The sequence below is a fragment of the Vespa crabro genome, chromosome 19, assembly GCF_910589235.1.
Source record: "Vespa crabro chromosome 19, iyVesCrab1.2, whole genome shotgun sequence".
NCBI lineage: Eukaryota > Metazoa > Arthropoda > Insecta > Hymenoptera > Vespidae > Vespa > Vespa crabro.
Window position 1 is genome coordinate 955,860 of NC_060973.1, and position 14,141 is coordinate 970,000.

General features: G+C 37.6%; 1 protein-coding gene across 2 annotated transcripts in view; it reads left to right on the forward strand.

The window, feature by feature from the left end:
* The window catches only part of LOC124430651 (zygotic gap protein knirps-like), a 203,839-nt gene that overhangs the window by 113,828 nt on the left and 75,870 nt on the right, over positions 1-14,141 (forward strand). For both annotated transcript variants that reach the window (XM_046977551.1, XM_046977552.1), the window contains one exon: positions 2,167-2,368. The gene's annotated coding sequence lies outside the window, so the exon portion shown is untranslated. The remainder of the gene's footprint in view (positions 1-2,166; positions 2,369-14,141) is intronic.

A 14,141-nucleotide genomic window follows, 5' to 3' on the forward strand; every position in this document is an offset into this window, starting at 1 on the left:
AGAAGAAGACGAAGAAGAAAATAAAAAAGAGTGGAGAAAGAAGACGAAAAAAAAGAAAGAAAAGAAGAAAAGAGAAACGAAGGAAAAATGGAAAAAAAAAAAAAATCAAGTGGCAGACATTATGGATGAGTCAGAGGAAAACGGTAGTTAAAAAGGGAGGAATAAATAGTATGGAAAGATCGATCGATCGATCGATCGATCGATCGATAGAGTGGAATGGAAAAGGTTAGTCGCAAATCTACGTTTATCAGGTAACTCTTGTAAACGGCGATAGCATAGCTATTGCTCGTAAGAGGAGACGACAATGAACGCGGACAGTAGTAGTAACGGACGAGCTACTGTAGATCCCAAAGAAGAATAAGAATAAGAAGACGCGAAGAAGAGGAGAACGAGAAGGAGTAGGAGGTAGATGAGGGAAGAGGAGGTGATGGTAAAGAAGGAGACGAAGAAGATGGTGGAGTAAAAGAATAAGAAGGAAGAGGAGAAGGAGGATCTCGAAAGGCTGCACGTCGTTCTACCCTCCGACAAACTGTGTCGTCCCATCGGGTCTCGTTATTACGAGCGAATGGCTCGACCGCACGCACATAGCCAGGCCGGAAGGCAAAAAGTCGTTTTCGCGTAAAACGATCGCCGTTGGCCGGGCTTTCCGTCGTAAAATAGCGCCCACACGCGTTCAGAGACTGCTGGACCCAGCATCCAAGAGCAGCTTCCTTCCTTCCTTCCTTCCTTCCTTCCTTCCTTTCTACCTTCCTTTCTATCTTTCTATCTTCCTTTCTTTCCTTTCCTTTCCTTTCCTTCCTTTCTTCGTATCGGCAACAACGTGAGAATGTCCACGGGACCGTAAAAGTTACGCTCGTGAATTTTACGTCCAACGTGTCTTGTCCCCGATCACGAAAGGTCGCAGAAAAACCGCAGAATATGGTTGTACCTACAATGTGTACGTACAACCAAGCGAGACGATTCGCAGCAAGCTACTCGAACTTATGTATCTACATATCTAACCTACCTACCTACCTACGTATCTATCTATCTATATACCTACCTAAAGTATCGCTATCGCGGCTACCTTTCCTTTTTTATTTCTTTCTTTATTTGTTTTTTTTTTTTTGTTTTTATTTATTTTCTTTATTTCTTTTTTTTTTTTTTTTTTTATTTATTTCCCTAGAAACGTTTAGGACTAAACGACGTTTCGGAAAGATTCTAAATGTCGTTTACTCGAAGAATAATTACCCTACTGATTTTAGTTCTGATCTTTTATTATTCTCTTTCTCTCTTCTTTCTTTTTCCTTGTCTTTTTGTTTCTCTTCTTCTTCTTCTTCTACGTTCGGTTCACACATCGAGGTAATTAAATCTTTTAAATGACATTCCGATAAAATGTATAAGTTCTTCGTTAAAATACTCTACCTATCTACCTACCTAGCTACCTACCAGTTGTAGATACTATACTATAAGGTATATAACGTAACTGTGCAGCTCAAGAATTGCATAGTCGTAAATTTTACTTTCGATGCCGTTCGTCCGTACGCTGGAAGGACCGGGATAACCGCAGAATGCATATATTATTTAATGATATTCATAGATTTCTTTAACTTTGATGTTATACGCTACTATGCATAGTACTACATATAAATATATACGTACGTTGTATTTATTAAAAACTTATGAAAATTCGTGCGAGAAATATTTTTTTTTTTTTTCATTTAGTTTTCAATAACGATAATTTAATATTATTATCATTGGAACGAGTCTAACCTACCTACATAACGTGAAAATACGAATGAACATTTTCTATTATGTTGACGTTTAACGAAGAGACAATGTAGATTTCTAAAACCATTAAGTTAAGCTCGCTTTCTCTGACGGTGTCTTTTCAAAAGGATTATTATAATGATATTCATAGTTTTCTATTACGACCGAACGACAAAACGTAGTTATTCCAAACGCACAATACCCTCCTTCTTCTTACTATTTCTTTCCGAATCGTGCGGAAATGAAAGGATTCTCCGAATCGTACGGGATTGAAAGGAAAGAAAGAAAAAGAGAAAGAAAAAAGAATTTTCAATTTTAGAAATAAAGAAGATATATATATATATAAAAAAAAAAAAAAAAAAAAGAACAAAGAAAAAAGAAACTTAATTTCTATCCTTTTGTTCTCATTTTAATTAGGAAAAGAAAAGGTGCAGCGATGGAACGAGAGGAGGAGGAGCAGGAGGAAAAGGTGGAGGAGAGAAGAAAAAAAGAAGGGAAGATGGGTTCGTTGATTAACAATGTAATCGTTAAGGAGATAATTCCTAAGTGGCGATCGTGTCAATGCCCATTTAAAGTCGCACACAAACTCTTCGATACGTCGAGTCTACGTTAGCTCCCGGTAAGTCGATGTAACAATCTCTTCGCTTTTTTTTTTCGTGCAAAAAAGAGAGGTATAGAGGGAAAGAGATAAAAAGAGAGAGAAAGAGAGAGAGATGAGAACAAGCGAACGTGCAATTATAGTCTTCGGAAAGAAGATTCTCGTGCAAAGTTTTTCAATTTAATCGACCGGTCAATTGTTCGTTTCGTTCACTCGAAAAGATCGATACGTTCTTCTCTAACGTTCTTTGTAAGCGGCGAATAGAGCGAAATAGAGAGAAAAAAAGAATGAGAGAGAGGAAGAAGGAGGTAGAAAGAAAAAGAGAGAGAGAGAGAAAGAAGTAGTCCTTCGCGGATTGTTTATATCGGCTGGAATTTCAGCTCGATAAATTCGACTTTTTTATCGACTTTTTTATGCTCGTACGAATATAGTACCGCCCATTCAGCCGCCTCTATTGCTGGCTCTCGTCGTGAGCCTTTTACAAGGAGGTCGGTCCATTCAAGAGTCAACCTCACTGAATTATACCGCCGTATGGATTCGCACGGGGCACCCAACAACGATTCCCCACGTACGTAACCACGAATTCGCGCTTCGTGTTTCTTTCGTATTTTCCCGATCGAGAATCGATCTCGATTCGACAAAGAAATTCACGAAAAACTTATTATTCGTTTTATTAAGATTTTCTGTCTTTTTTTTTTTTTTTCTTTTTTTAACGATAATATTAATATCGAATCGAAAATATACAATATATCGATTGAGATAGCTCTGGTCTACATACATACGTACGATATTTTTGTCATTTTGTTTGTTTGTTTTCTTTTTTCTTTTTTTTTTTTTTTTTTTAATCATCCCTATAATTATCCTTCTTCCATCGTACATTAAGATCGACATATATATAAGTACATATATATTTATATATATTATTGCTTTGAAAATCAAGAAGTGATTTAATCGTATAAAAATTCAATAATCAAATTTAATAGCTTGCCACCTGGATGAGACATAGGAGGACATAGGGAGGGAGGTAGAGTGGGTGGGACGATGGGGACAGGAGCCAGGGAACAATGCGCATCGGGAAAGTGAATTTTTACGCGTTTCTCTCTTTCTTTCTTTTCTCTCCCTCGTTTTTTTCTTTCTTTTATTTTGTTTTTTTTATATCCTTCGCAACTCATATCACATTATATTTTTCTTGTAAGCGTTTAAAAGGTACGAGCACGATTTATAGTTGGCCAGAGTGAATCTTCTTTAACGGGAAGGAAAGAAAGTTCCAACGGTTGGTCGCAGCTGTGTCAATAACAGCGCTTATTACCATGAGCTTTCGGTACGCATAACATTTCTCTTTGGCTAGGTGTGCGCCGACTTCGCGATCGAGTGCCGTGAGTAGTAGTAATAGTAGTAGTAATAGTAGTAGTAATAGTAATAGTAGTAGTAGTAGTAGTAGTAGTAGTGAATTATTTATCTCCCTTTTTTGCTTTCTTTTTTTTTTTTTTTTTTTATTTATTTATCTCCCTTCTTCCTCTCTTCTCGTTCTCCTCGCTCGCGTCTTTTCTCTTCGTTGTTTTTTTCTTTCGTAAATATTTTCTTGGTGATCTCTTTTTTTTCAATACTTTTGCCTTTCATTTTTTTTTTATTTTCCTTCATATTATTGTCCGAATAAAAAGAAAGAAGAAGAAGAAGAAGAAGAAGAAGAAAGAGAAGAAGAAGAAGAGATCGAGGAAAGCATCGTGAACTCGCGAACGCGCCTTCGATCGAGATAAGTTCGTTCGTGTTGGTAGATAAGATCTTCGGCAGTACCAATTTGCGAAACTCTGAGTTTCCTTTTATCTATCCGTCTCTCTCTCTCTCTCATTCTCTCTTTCTCTCTTTCTCTCTTTCTCTTTTTCTCTCATTCTCTCCTGAAAGATTTTCACGATGCATGGAAATAATGCTTTACGCCTCGGAGATCCATCGATGGAATCTTCGTAGCATCTTCAATGATTTTTCTCGATCTATTCGCTCTGGCTATCGATCTTATCTCTTTCTCTCTCTCTCTCTCTCTCTCTTTCTCCCTCTCTCTGTCTGTCTCTCTCTTCCTCTTGACTAGAACCGATGCGCCCGGCGTGATATACTCATTCCAATAATTTATAGTCGCGTTAACCATAATGGGCACGACCGTGCTATCCATCGGCTGGAAATGACAAGTACATCGAAGAGTCAAGCAACATATATTCTTTTTCCGTCTCTCCTTTGCCATTCTTTTTCCTTTTTCCTTTTTTTTTTCTTTTTTATTTCTTTTTTTATTTTTTCTTTTCTCTCTCTTCTTACTTGTTTGCCAGAGATACAGAAATAGAAGTATAAGTAAAAAAAAAGCGTCATAGGTTGGTATGGCACGTAGCGTAGATTTTATCCTCGTGTTAAAAAGAGAGAGAGAGAGAGAGAGAGAGAGAGAGAAAAGATAGAGAGAAAAAGAGAGAGATAGAAATAGAAGGAGACTCTTCGGCAACGATTACCGATGACTTACGTATGCAGGCAATCTCGTCGCGTTTGCGCAATTATTGGAACACCTCATGTCCGTAATAAATGGCTGAATATGCCCTGAAAGGTGTTAGTTCAAGATCATCCAGTGATACAAGAGATGCTTCTTCGCGCTTCTGCGCGAGCCATCGTCGCGTTATGTGTTTCGTCACCGCCTTTGAAGAGCCTCCTTCCCTCCACCCCTCCTTCACCCATACCACTCATCATCTTGTTACGTTTCCAACAACCTGCATCTTTATATAATACTATATATATATATATATATATATGTATATATGTGTGTGTATATATTTTTAATCCCTCTTTGGATTAAAAATCAAGGCAACTTTTTAAGCTTAAAAAGATAAGAGAATTTATTTTATTAAATACAAATAATATCTGAAAATAATATCGATTTAATATTAATATTTTTTTGTCGTATAAAATTTAATAAAATACGTCCCGTTTGTATCTCTGATTATTAATAACTTCGTATTATCAGATGTTTTGTCAGATGGTGAAAGTATTAAGATGATGATAATGTTAAGAAAGATAAGAATATATTAATTGGATGAATGAAAAATCTTGGAATTCGTAAATATAGCATTAATCGTCTAGTTTTTTAATATACGTTGTTAGGTAAGGAGAATAACAACAAACCTGGATATATCTATATATATATACACATACAAATTTATACATATATATATATATATATATATCGTAATTGATCGTAGGCACAAAGACTTCTATTTCTTCTCGTTCGTCGTTCTCGGTCCCAGTAGTTGCGCCTTAGAGGGAAGATGAGCGCAAGGTCGTGCGGTGCTCGCTCGTTGTCGTGTTCAACGTGTCGCAATTACTCCCACGTCATACGTCTAAGATCCCCGGAGTCGTTCTGCTATCGGTAGATAGAGGTATGTCAAGTTTCAAGTGGGATTGAAAAAGGACGGAGAGAAATGGTAGATAATCCAAGTAACCAAGTAGGTATGTATTACTTTTTCTTTTTTTTTATTTTTCCCCCGAACACGTCAGCACTGGCTTACGTCAGTTTTATCTGAAATGGTTCTTCTGCGATCGAAAACGATGCACCGATTTCATAAAAAAAAAAAAAAAAAAAAAAAGAAAAGAAAAGGAAACAACGAAAAAGAAAAGAAGACAACTTTCCCCTCCACCTCAAGAAAAAATTTGTACTCCTGTACTTAAATTGCATTAAGAAACTTAGATTTTCTATTTATTTTTTTATCTTTTTTCTTATTTCATTTTTTGATAGGAATTATTATAGTTGTTATTAATAACATTAAATGTTAATTAATTATAAATGATACGTATGATTTATTGTTAAAAGATCGAGAAAAGAATATTAGTTTGACTCAATCTCGTAAAATTCGATCGTAAAAGGATATTGACCAAGGGTGGTGATCCTTTGAGAGAAAGAGGACAGCTTGTCCTTGGTTGTCTCGCTAGATGGCGTATACTACGTTATGGTCAGGTCAACCAAGACGACAGGATCCCATAGAATCCTCGACAATGATAAAGGATTTAACGTGAAAGAACGAAAACGTTTGTTATCTGGTGAAAAATCATTTCCAACTTTACGTACACAATTGTACTTTCGTCGTTATGAAAAATTCGAAGAAAGAAGAAAAAAAGAAAGGAAAAAAAAAGAGAAGGAAAACGAAAAGAAAAAGGAGAAAAAGAAAGAAGAAAAAGTACCTCATTTCATCTTACCCCAACCTATTCTACCCCCGTCCCTTCCCGTACCAATCCCTTTTAATCTCTGACCCTTTCAAGAAGAATTTATCGATATAATTCGCGGCACTAAAATGAAAAGCATCGAATTTATCTTTAAATGCCGTTTTCATCGTGCGAATATTCTCCTCTCGATACAAACCAATGAGAAATTCACCGATCGTGCTCTACGGGTGGATTCACGATCTCTAGAAGTGTATTCCTGTTATCTCTTCTCCGTCTTCTTTCTCTCTTTTTCTCTCTCTCTCTCTCTCTCTCTCTCTCTTTCTCTTTCTTTCTCCCTCACTGCCGCATATCGGAGAGTCTCGTGTCCAGTTCGCGGACCACACACGAGGAGGCGAGTGCATCGTAAGTAGCCTCTATTTCGAGAGAAAATATTATCGTAACACTGAGCGTGTCTGCACCCGTGGATATAGTATACCTGCTCGTTCCTTCGCTCCCTTCTTCGAAAGAAAGAAAGAGAAAAAGAGAAAAAAAGAAAAAGAGAGGGAAAGGGAGAGAGAGAGAGAGAGAAAGACAAGACCACCACTATCCCGACTTCGGAATAATATTTTCCTCGCGAACGTATCGCGCTCGTAAAGATCGCGGTCCTACGAGGATCGTCGTGTCGTTCAGGTGCATAAACGGATCGTTGCACCACTTACGGGAGGACGTGTAAGCTCTTTTCTTTCTCTCGGCCATTCTCTCCTTCTTTCTTCTATAAGCAGAGCTCCTTCTATGGAAAGACCACGCAGTGACTCGTTTTTGATGAGAAAATGTTTTTCGAGTGAGGAGTGTATTTATTGTTCTATATATATCTACCTATATATATATCTATATATATCTATATATATATCTATCTATATATATCTACCTATATATTGTTCTATATTATATATACCTATATATGTATGTATATATATATTACTATAGAATTATAGAATATTTTCTATAAGAAGTACGATAGAATAGTATATATAATAGAAAATAATTCATTGTATTATTGTATTTGTAGGAGAATTCGACGATAAGATATCGATCTTTTTCTCGTCGAGTGGTCACTCGAAGGAAATGTCACGAGTCTATTCGTTTGTCGTTTATCGTCGAAGAAATCGTTTTGGGTGTTCAGGTCGAGTAGCTACCATGTATTGTCGCGGATGGACGTGACAATTATGAGAATAAAGCGAGCATCACCGCGATTCATTGTAGTTCCCTTTCTTTGGAAACTTTGCAAAGAAATACATCGTTCATACGATTCGCTCGAATCCTCCTACTTTTTCTTCAAGCACGATCTCTCCCTCCCCCTCTTTCTCTCTCTCTCTCTCTCTCTCTCTCTCTCTCTCTCTTTCTTTTTCTCTTTTACAAATGCGAAATTTATCTTGCGATCTGGAACTCGACTTAGTTGGTAAAGGACCCTTCTTTTTCAAGCGATGATTTTGACTCCATTGTCGGCTTCGAACCAGTCAACCGAGTCGGTCATTGTCGAAGCCACAACGAAAATGGACGTTTTAGTTTCCTTCGATGAACCCAAGTGACGTTTTCTTCTACTCCGTCTTCTTCTTCTTTTTCTTTTTCTTCCCCTCCTTGTTCATCTTCTTCCTCCTGGTCTTTCTTCTCTTATATCTGTACTCTCAAGAGACAATCCTTTTCTATTTTGTTTTCCTTTTTCCTTTCTTTTATACTCCTTTCAAATTTTATCTCATCCCATGGGAAAATGAAACTTTTAAAATTAAATTCATGACATTTCGTTCTTTTGTCGAATTTATATATATATATATTCCGGTGTCTAAGAAATCACTGGAGAAATTATCAGTTTTCAATTAGCTTACCTCTTTTCAGTTCCCTTCCACCCTCGTTACACGTACCCTACCAATCTACCTACCTAACTATCTACCTACCTACCTACCTACCTACCTACCTACCTACCTACCTACCTACCTATCTATCTACCTAACTACATACCTACCTACCTATCCACCTAAACACGTTTAAAGCTCAACAGTTATAAAGTTCTACCTCTCGTCGAATCTACTAGTCGAACGAGCTATTCATCATGACCTTGTTAATTTCTAGTTATGAATCGACGTCAGGGTGACTACCGATGCCGACCGGAATGTCATTAATAAGAGAAGAGGCTAGGCTGTTAGAAGAGAGCCTCAGGAGTCATTGCATACGATTGCGAACGATTGGTCAGTAATCGGCATGATTAATCACATCGAGCATGTTCCAAGGCAAAGGTGGAGTGGGATGAGGTGGGGTGGAATAGGCTAAGGTATGATGCGGGAGGAGAGAGTGAGGATAAAAATAAGGAAAGAAAACAAGAAAATAAAAACAAAAAAATATCCTCGTACCTTTCTTGTCATTTTTTTTTTCCAGCACAAGTTCCTTTTTTTTTCTCTCGAAACGATCTCAATCGGATTTTATTGTACCACCAAGATTAGTACGATTTAGACATTACGAGCTCGCCGACAATGTCGCGAGTTATTCGCTTTTTCCTGAAATAAGTAGGAAAACGTACGAAAAGAAAAAAAAGAGAACGAAGTTAAGAACGCCAGAAAGAAAAAGAAAACGATCATAGAAGGCAGCTTTAAGGCCGTCTGGTCAGTCACGCTCTCTTTACGTCGGTACTCTAACGGGTGATCGAAAGAACGTTAATTGCACTTGCAATGAGGACAAATGCTGCATTTACGTGTTCTTGAAAATATTATCCGTAAATATGTTTAATCGAAGGTGATATAATTTACTTATTCCTCATTGACTTTTATTGGCCAATAAATCTTTATTCTAATTTTCAATCGAACATGCCGTTGCATATTTTTTTTTATTTATTTATTTATTTTTTTTTGTTCCATTTACTTTTAACAAAACCCAATCTAGATCATCTTGATATTGTTTAAACGGTGCACATATTGAATGAATTCGTCCAATCGATTTTCTAAGATTAAAATCAGGCGTTCCATCTTAGAAAATAAAACGATCGAAATCTTTTTATAGTATCCAAACTATAAAGGGAGAATATGAAAGTCGAAGCGTGAACATCTGTCGTGAACATTGTCGGCCATCGACAACAACTACGTGTCATTAAGGACGTATGGTAAAAACGTGCTTAGAATCGTATCTCTCTTTCACGCGCACACATAGAAAAAGATACGGACACGGACACGCTCATCTTATTCTCTTTTTTCGTATGGTAACCATGAAATCCCGAGGATCTTGTTATGCGTAACCGAGTAAACGGAAGTGACATACAATGGCGGGTTTGCCCTCGAATAGGATAGAAAGGTAGGAGGGTTGTCCCTTAATCTGACGTCGCACATAAATTCGCGGGAACGAGTCAGTTTTCTAGCGAACAAATCCGGGAACCGCATCTAAAAGGGTTTCGCCAGATGTTCGATGGATACCATCCAATTCCTTAAACCCTTACCTTCGATGGGTTTCGGTGGTACCTGTAATTTAATTCGATGTCGTTGCTTAAAGACCCTTTCTTTTGTTTTCTTTTCTTTTTTTTTTTTTTTAACATTTTCTACAAACAAATATCGATTAAACACTCGTATTATTTCTCATCGTCGATAAACATTGACGGATTACATCAGTTATCTTTCTTTTGTTTTTGCTTTTTAATCGATTTCATTGTGAAAACTCGAAACGAAGGGATAAAAGAAGAACTCGGCGATCGGTAGTCAACTACCGGAGGCCAATGCTTCGCGACGACCGAGTGTCCTTGAATTAAAATGGTAATAGAAATGTACGATTTGAATTGCGAATGTCATAGCGTGAGCGCGCGCCCGCGTTGGCCAAGAGCACGGGATATGTATATGCTAAGCAGCGTCTTGTTTTGAATTTAGAACAGGCGCCATCTTGCCGGCGAGTGGTTTGCTCTTTGCCCCCTTCCAGCTGGTAATTCGTGCCGAAGATCGGTCCAACCAATGGGGATGCATCGTGGAAACCACGCGTATACACCACGTTAGAACTGTTATACTCTTAGATAGAAGCAATCTTGGTATGTGTACCTATACCTACCTATTTCAGTACGGCCAGCAGTACCTGTACCTTTATTCGTGACAGGCAGTAGCAAACTCATTAACCTCAGCCTCGTCTACGACCCTCTTCCGTACTCTTCCGACCCTCCTTTCTTCCTTTTTTTCTTCTTCTCCTCCTTCTAGTACTCCTTCTTCTTCTTCTTCTTCGCTTACTCCTTCTTTTTCTTCTTCTTTTTCTCTCTCTCTCTCTCTCTCTCTCTCTCTTTTTTACAACGCCAAGGGCACCGCCGTTCTTACCATCACGTATTTTAGTCATTCCCTTTTATACCCAAAAAAAGAAAGTGTCCAGCTCGTAGGACGATTTTGTCGTGGATGGAAAATAAAGTTATCTGAGCTTACAGCTATGAGAAGAAGCGACAGAGAAAGAGATAGAGGGGGGGGGAAGGAGGGGAAGGGGGAAAGCTGAACGGTGTCAAGGGAAAAGCCGATTTTCTCCGATATACCTTGTATTCTTTTTCTTTTTTCTTTCCTTCTTTCTTTTTTTTCTCTTTTTTCGTTCTCCCTCTTTTTTCTCCCCCTCCACATCTAATTTTTGTAAAAGATACTCTTGAAACTTTTTCTCAGAGAATCTTAAAAACATCGTTGACAATTAGAGAGCAGGGGAACTTTCACGACGGGCGTTCTTCTATCCTTTGTTTATCTGGGATAAATAGAGGAGAGAGGATAGTAACGTTGAGATGAGACAGAGAAAGAAAGAGAAAGAAAGGGAGAGAGAGAGAGTGGAGGGGGGGGTGAGGGAGATGAATTCTTGTTCGGATCTTATAGGCACGAATTACGACCATTCCTCCCCACTCCCCACATCCTTTTGTCCGGACCTTTCTTCACGCGCTCATATTATACGCTCACCTAAGTCAACAGGTATCCCTAAAACGACTACCCCCCCTCTCTCTCTCTCTCTCTCCCTCTTTCTTCTTTTTTTTTTTCTTTCTTTCTCCCGTCGCATTCTGAATTATTTTTCGATATACATATTAAATAGAATATTTTAATCGTATTAATAAATAAGTATAAATAATTCATATAAGAATCGAAGTAATTTGATTTTTTCTTTTCTTTTTTTTTTTTTTTTGCCATTCATAACGTTTTTTTATTTCGCGACTTTTATTACCAGATTTCCGTATTTATCAGTCATGGCCGACTGAGCGCGACGGGAAACGTATAAATAATATTTGTCCGAAATATAAATATCATAGTGAAACAAGGAAGAAAAAAAAGAAAATCAGAATCGTATAACGATTAACGCAGCTGGTACATATAGTTTATAGTAATTGCTAAAAAAAAGGAAAGTCGAGGTTTCAGGGTGGAGCCGATATACGTGGTGAGCGCGAAATGCGGATGATTTCAATTAACGGCCACGGCACAAGTACGTGTCTGAATCTCTATCGTTAACTTTAAAGCGGACACACATAACACTGGCATGTGCATATTTGTGAGTACCAAGAGATCGAAATTGACCGACGTAATCGAGATGTTGAATCTAAGAACGAATGTTTAATTTTAATTATTTTCCATGGGGGTTTAATAGGACGTTGTTGCGCAAACCCTTTAATAAGACCAGCATTGAGAAGATCGAATTTTACGATCCATCCAGAGGATCTCATTTAATCTCTCGCGCAAATTAGAGTTCGCATGATTTTTCTCTCCTTTATTTCTCAATTCTTTCGTTTTCTTTTCTTTCTTTTCTTTTTTTTTTTTTTCTTCACTTTCATAATTACTAGAGCATATATATTAAAGACGTAATATACATTTTAGAAAGAAAGAGGAATAGCTAAAAAAAAGAAGAAAGAAAAAGGAACGACGATTTGTGAGTTCGTAGTAAAAAAAAAAAAAAAAAAAAAAAAGAGAAGAAGAAAAAAAAAGATCAATTGCTCGTAAAAGAAAAGCGCATAAACGAAGCGGCAATTAGATCGTCGTTTTATCAGCGACGAGAGAGAAATCACTTCCGCATAGATGGAAACGTAGGAAGATATCGATGTGAGTCTCTGATAACGGCGCGGCCTCGTGTGTGGATCGTTGTTCGCGATCAATAGATCGCTGTACCGGCGGGATCGCCGATCTGGCGATCTAGCAGCGGGAGATCGTGTAGCGATCGTTCGTTCCGCGATCGCGCACAATACGAATCGTACGTTCCGGGGTCGTACCGGGGGCGACAGTCCACGTATACTACTTCGAATCCGTGAGAAGTGCGCGGCACTATGATCTTCGATGACCGCGCGTGCGCTCTTATACCCCCTCTATCTCTTTTTTCTCCCTTCTCTTTTATTTATTATATGTATATGTCGTGTGTGCCGAACCGATGTCACACCAAAATTTACGAGTATAGTTAATTTTATATTTATTATTTATATCCTTATCCCGATTTGCATGCAACGATTGATTATTTTCTTTGTTTCGCGCTTTTTCATCTTCTCTTTTTTCTCTATCCTTTCTTCCTTTTTCTTTCTTCTTTTTTTCAATACGTTACAATTATAATAAAATGTACTATAATGCATGTTACGTTGATACAAGATTGGTACTTTAATATGAAGTATGATTTACGTGGAATTCTCAAGGAATTTTGAGGAACATGATTATTTGCCCGAACAAAATGAGTTGGACAAAAGTATATCGGAATTTTTGTATAGATGATAAAACGCAATTGATCCTTATAAATAGATTTAAAAGAAAATATTGTCGGAACATACATACATACATACATACATCGATGGAGCGCGAAAGGCATGCGATGGAGCTGGCATCTGTAGAGTTGCGGGATATTATATAGCTACGAGCATGTCTGACGTCTAAGCGGCGCATGCACCTATTTCATGTGTATGTAACTATATATATATATATATGTATACATATATGTACACATATGCACACACAGACACCCATATACATATATATATACATATATACAGATAGCTAGATGCATCCACGTTGCACCTATCGAGAGAACGAAATAATGTAAAGATCGTTGGACGGCGGCAGCTGCCGCCTTGTGTGCGCGATATCAAAGGATTTGCTGATTCAGTGCCGTGGAACGAAAGGAAGTCTCGTTTCTTAGCTAAGATTCGAAACGTCGATCGATCATCGAGGGCGTAACTTCTCGAGCCACGTACACTTACACACGTATGTATATAGATACACCAGATATATATATATATATATATATTATATATACGTGACTATGTCGAAGCTCTATATATATATATACACATAGATCACATAAGTTGGACCTTTCTCGCTCTTGAGAATTTTTAGAACTGACACTGAGATTATACCGAAGATTTATTTCGTTCGGAATTACAGGGTCTGCCAATAAAAAAAAAAAAAAAAGAAGGAAAGAAAAAAAAATGAAAAAAGACAAAAATAAAGGAAGAAGAAAAAGAAAAGGAAGAAGATTCCGCTCTTCTTTCTTCTACGCGTAGAACTATGATGAGTGTAGAACGTTCGACTTGGTAAACTATAAGATCTGTAATTTTAACCCATTATTTGGAGCGAGAGGGAAAAGTCGAACTAAGCGAGTAGAAACGCTTAATGCGTACTCTGTT